Here is a 6,000-nt window from a genome sequence, read left to right as displayed (position 1 = left end):
GCTCCCTCCTTCCTGCATCCCTTCAGCCTCCTCCTTGCGTCCTTATCCCCTTCTTCCTGCCGCCTCGCACCCGCCTTCCTGCATCCCTGAAGAGGCATTCCTGCATTCAGCACTCTTCTTTTGTGCACGCTTCCTTCTTCCTGTATCTTTTCACGACCCTGGCTCCACTGTCTCACCCCCAGACCCACGCGGCACTCTCGGCTTCAATTCTGTGTATCCCCTGCCCCCCCACCCCCCCACACACACACCCTCCCCCGCCAGCCCAGCTCCCAGTGTCGCAGTTTCATCTGCGCCAGTGTCGCCAGATCCCCATCATCCCCGGCACACACACACAGATGCCGCGCGCCATCACCGCGATCCTGCAGTGTCGCAGCACTGCCCCTCATCAACAAACCACCTGCACCTGCCGAGGGGCAGTAACAGCACCCACCATGCACGGGGGGGGGGGGGGGGGGTACCCCGCAAGACTCGCCATCTCCGTCGCGCGACAATTGTTTATTGTGCTTCCACCTCAATGGTGCTCCTTCGGGACTACAAAGTCCTATTCCAGCCCACTCCAGATGGGCCTTGGGCGAGATGCCTCCCGTTTACAAATCGCGACATGTAAATATAGAGTGTGCGGGGTAGCAGGCCGTGCTGTCTATTGTATGCGCCACAGTGAAGTGCATGCGCCCTAGGGGAGCCAACACCGGCCTTTGTGCGGAACATTGGGGGGCGGGGGGCAGAAGATTACCATCCCCTCTAGCCTCCAACGCGCCACCTGCACAGTCAGGACACTGCCAGGCTAGAACGGCGGAGCCGGTATGTGCTTGTGCCTTGATTGACTGCACTGGGCACATGAACTATGTGCAATGTCTTCGGGTGGGAGGCAGTGAAGGAGTTAAATCTATGTGCAAAACTAACTGGTGAGGTGGGCTACAAGGCTACTTCCTTCCATCCCAAGATAGACCACTGGGCACAAAACAGACACAGGCCCTCAAGCAAAACGGTGGCACACAGGAATGTCGAAAGGTTCACCAGTCCTGTAAAAAAGTATGTTTCATTCCGCTGTTGACAGGGCAGGGGTGCGAGCAGCCAATGAGCACACGTTTCCCCTGTGTGCTCTCTAAGGGAGTTTGGCATGTCTGCATGAGCATGAGCACGCACCTCCACCTCACAGCAGGGCACGCCAACCTTCATCCTCAGAGAGCAGCAGAGCAGATGCGAGTGTGGCAGGCCAGGCAGCCCTGCAGGCAGTGAGAGAAGTCGGGCCCCGCTTTGGACGTACATTGCCCCACTTCCTCTAGACATGTAGCCCTCTCCCACCCACCCGAAAGAATATAAACACATCTAAAGACGCCGGACAGGGAACCTTTCCAGTCCAAATGCAATAGATTCGTTAGAGTTTGGGGCGATTGGTACCATAACCATTGGCGTGTTGATGTGAGCTACTATGAGGCGATTATTTGAGATTGTTGTTTTCTAGATCGTCGTATGAATGTTTAAACCATTACAACGCCTAGAAGCAGTCCCGTTTTAAGTAAAAACGCAAAAGCTCTGCAATATAGTGTAATGTCGTAAAACATAGGCATGACGTGGGGTACGTAGTCCACCATAACAAAACACATGATGGCATGTCAGCATGATACGACATACCATAGCATCGCATGACACGACTTAGCAGGGCACATCAAGGCACGACCACAAAACATAGAAACACATGACATAGAAAAATAACACTGAGTATCATAACTTCAAACATTACAACAATAGTTAAAGTGACATAACAAAGCACAACATACCAGTACCACATAACACAGAACAGCATACTACCAGTGGCTGTGGGTGTCCAGGGGTGCAGCAGGTGCAGTGACACCGGGGCCTCGAGGGTCTCCCTTAACCCAGACAGTGCTGTATTTTACTACGAGTGGCGGTGGAAGTCCAGGGGTGCAGCAGGTGCAGTGACACCGGGGCCTCAAGGGTCTCACTTAATTTAGACAGTGCTGTATTTTACTACCAGTGGCTGTGAGGGTGCAGCAGGTGCAGTGACACCGGGGCCTCGAGTGTCTCCCTTAACCCCGACAGTGCTGTATTTTACTACCAGTGGCTGTGGGTGTCCAGGGGTGCAGCAGGTGCAGTGACACCGGGGCCTCGAGGGTCTCCCTTAACCCAGACAGTCCTGTATTTTACTACCAGTGGCTGTGAGGGTGCAGCAGGTGCAGTGACACCAGGGCCTCGAGGGTCTCCCTTAACCCAGACAGAGTAGTGAGTGCAGAGTAGTGAGTAGTGAGTAGAGTAGTGAGTAGTGAGTGTAGAGTAGTGAGTAGTGAGTGTAGAGTAGTGAGTGCAGAGTAGTGAGTAGAGTAGTGAGTAGAGTAGTGAGTAGAGTAGTGAGTGCAGAGTAGTGAGTAGTGAGTAGAGTAGTGAGTAGAGTAGTGAGTAGTGAGTGTAATAGTGAGTAGTGAGTAGAGTAGTGAGTAGTGAGTAGAGTAGTGAGTAGAGTAGTGAGTAGAGTAGTGAGTAGAGTAGTGAGTGCAGAGTAGTGAGTAGTGAGTAGAGTAGAGTAGTGAGTAGGACATCACAGGCAGCAGCTGTGCAAGCTTCTTACACTCACAAGGAGACCACAGGCAGCTGAGTTGCAAGCTTCTCCCACTCACAAGAAGGACATCACAAACAGCAGCGGTGCAAGCTTCTCACACTCACTAGAAGGACATCACAAACAGCAGCGGTGCAAGCTTCTCACACTCACAAGAACGACATCACAGGCAGCAGCAGTGCAAGCTTCTTACACTCACAAGGAGACCACAGGCAGCAGCGGTGCAAGCTTCTCACACTCACAAGAAGGAAATCACAGGCAGCAGCTGTGCAAGCTTCTTACACTCACAAGGAGACCACAGGCAGCTGAGGTGCAAGCTTCTCCCACTCACAAGAAGGACATCACAAGCAGCAGCGGTGCAAGCTTCTCACACTCACAAGAACGACATCACAGCCAGCAGCAGTGCAAGCTTCTTACACTCACAAGGAGACGACAGGCAGCAGAGGTGCAAGCTTCTCACACTCGCAAGAACGACATCACAAGCAGCAGTGGTGCAAGCTGCCCTTACACACTCACAGCAGGTCCGGTGCCAAGGCAGCAGCAGCAACAGAGCAAGAGTCCCTTACAAAGAACAGGCACAGCACAGAGATGCACAATGCAATCTTCTCATACTCCCAGGCAGCAGCGGTGCAAGCTTCTCACACTCACACGAAGGACATTACAGGCAGCAGCTGTGCAAGCTTCTTACACTCACAAGGATACCACAGGCAGCTGAGGCGCAAGCCTTTCCCACTCACAAGAAGGACATCACAAGCAGCAGCGGTGCAAACTTCTCACACTCACAAGAACGACATCACAGGCAGCAGCAGTGCAAGCTTCTTACACTCACAAGGAGACCACAGGCAGCAGAGGTGCAAGCTTCTCACACTCACAAGAAGGACATCACAGGCAGTAACGGTGCAATATTCTCACACTCACAAGGAGATAACTGGCAGTACACACCACATGAACACACTCCATAACACATAGCAACAATACATTGGCATTTACAATGCCATTAGCTCAAACTCAAATAAATCCGAGCCCGATTGCATTTCTAATGCTTGTTCTAAATTAGATGTTGTTGGCCTTGGGACTCTGTGAAATTTACACTTAACAGTTTTAAAGTGCCCCATTTAAACATATTAAAATTGGCTTACACCACAGTGGTCTATTTAATTTACTTGTAAGTCCGTACTAAAGTGGCTCTACATGTACCCTGTAAATTAAATGCCCCTAGTGGGCCTGCAGCACGTATTGTAGACTGTTGTAATTTTTAAACTGCCCATTCAACTTGGCAGAATGACCTTTTTGCCAACTACCTTATTAAAACAGATAAGTCACCCCCAGCAGACCATAGGGCAGGGTGCATCGTAATTAAAAAGAAGGAAATGTACTTTTAAATTTCACATGTCTCGGTAGTGAACAACTTCCAAATTTGTCTACCTCTCCCACAGGATAACATTGGGTTACCTTATTACATTTAAAAAGTGCTAAAGTTTGATTGGGAACAGGTAGGAAAGTCAAGTTTGGTGTCTGAGAAATAGTAAATTAAAATCATCTTTAATAGTAAAGTCAGATTGTAAGTCACAGTTCTGAAAAAGCTTTTTTAGGTTGAGCATTCAAGACCTGATGTAATTTCTCATGTTGGCTTAAAGCCATCCCCCTGCTTTTGATTTGCTCATTTCAGTGTCCTTCCAAAATACTTACGTGCCACTTGTCAGTCCTGCCTCTTCGTCCCTCCTTTTTCTCTTCCGTTCCTCCCATGCAGCAGGGGCTAAGTACTGTCTCATCACACTATAGTTCTTTGTCTGCTCTCTGGGGGACTACTTTTTTCTTTGTTTCCTGCTCTGTTTCTGTTTGCCTGTGTGACATTTTGGCACCATAGCTGATTACATTTAAATATAGTTTTCCTTCCTCCCACCTCCTATTTCCGCAGTTGCATTGGGGTACTTCTTTCGCCATGCCTCTCCCTCTTCGTGGTTACATTTTTTAGGCTTTTAGCAATTTTCGCTGTTGACCGGCATTTGGGCTTTTGTTAGTAGGATGTTAGTTTGGTTTTGGCCTTTGTTTTATGGATGATTGGGCTTGTTTTTGTTTGGGTCTGCCTCAGGCTTATGTTTATTCATGTTTGTGCGTTTCCCTTCCTAATATATTTGTACTGCCTCCTGATTGTGCGCTAGTAGATTGTGTGCACTTTTGTTTGTTAATTAATTGGAGCTCTTTGTCTAAATCTTCGCCCTCCGCCCCCACGCACGTTGGATTAGTGGGCTGGGCTGTTCCGACGCAGGATTCCAAAACTAAACATTAGGGGTATGTTAACAGGCAGGGATCTCACTTCCTGAGTTTCCGCTCGTGCTGGTGTTTACATTATAAACAAATGGGTTTATTTATATACTTTTGAACACCATCCTGCTTTTATTTTAACAAGGAGCCTGCTTCAGGGACACTGCGCTTTACATTATTGCGTTCTTTCCTCACAAGCGCTGCCGTGGAGGGGAATGGCCCCATCATGTACATTCCTCCTGCTACTGCGAAATTACATGAACAAAACAGCAGCTTCCGAAAGCGGAACACGCTGCTCTCTTAACTGGTACTGAATTATCCTGCATATCTCACTTGTTGCTCACAGTACACTTTAAGGAGTACAATAAGCTTCAGTTCCCCATATTTAATTATTCTGGCATGTCAAGGGTCCGTGAGTGGAGCAGGATACGGAGGTAAGTGTGCCCGGTAAAACCGAAGTCCGATTAAAAGTCACAGACTCGTGGCTGGCAGCTTTTTATGCTTCTCTCTTTATTCGTGGATGCCACTTTCAATGTCTCCCCTACTTCTGCTCTTCTCTTTCTGCTTCCGGTTTTCACTTGTTTTTCTGTTTCCCTCTCTCGCTTTTTCTCTTCCTCTATCTTCTACTATCTACGCATTCCCCTCCCCTCTCTTGTCTCCCACCTTTCTCTCCTCTTTCACCTTGCTTCTCCTCCTAACCTTTATTTCCCTTAACTCCGTTCTATGGCTATATCTCTTTTGTCTTCCTCCTCCTTTCCCTGTTTCTACTTTTCTTCAATGTCCATTCTTCACGACTACCGCAGCCGTGTAGAGGCTTTGCTTCGCTATGCAGTGCAGTAGCTACATGCCCTCTGTGACATGCACCATGTCTAGAACAAGTACATCTTGTGAAGATGATGCTGCATTGTGAAAGAAACCAAGACTTGAGGAGCAAACAGTTACAGTGAATGGAGGGCCATACTGCAGAAATGGGGTATCACAAAGTAATGAAACTGTGAGGCATAACACTATGATCTTGCTATTAAAATGTTGAAATGCATCGTAAGAGTGGCATCATTCTTCTTTCTTGCTCTAGGTAAAATAGTTTCATGAAATTCCAGTCCTTGAAAAATAGTACCTTGACAATATGGTGTGATCTGTCAAGCCATCTCCTAGAAGAC

The sequence above is a fragment of the Lissotriton helveticus genome, chromosome 8 (assembly GCF_964261635.1).
Source record: "Lissotriton helveticus chromosome 8, aLisHel1.1, whole genome shotgun sequence".
Lineage (NCBI taxonomy): Eukaryota > Metazoa > Chordata > Amphibia > Caudata > Salamandridae > Lissotriton > Lissotriton helveticus.
The sequence above is the reverse complement of the archived record's forward strand: the minus strand, read 5'-3'. Positions refer to the sequence as shown.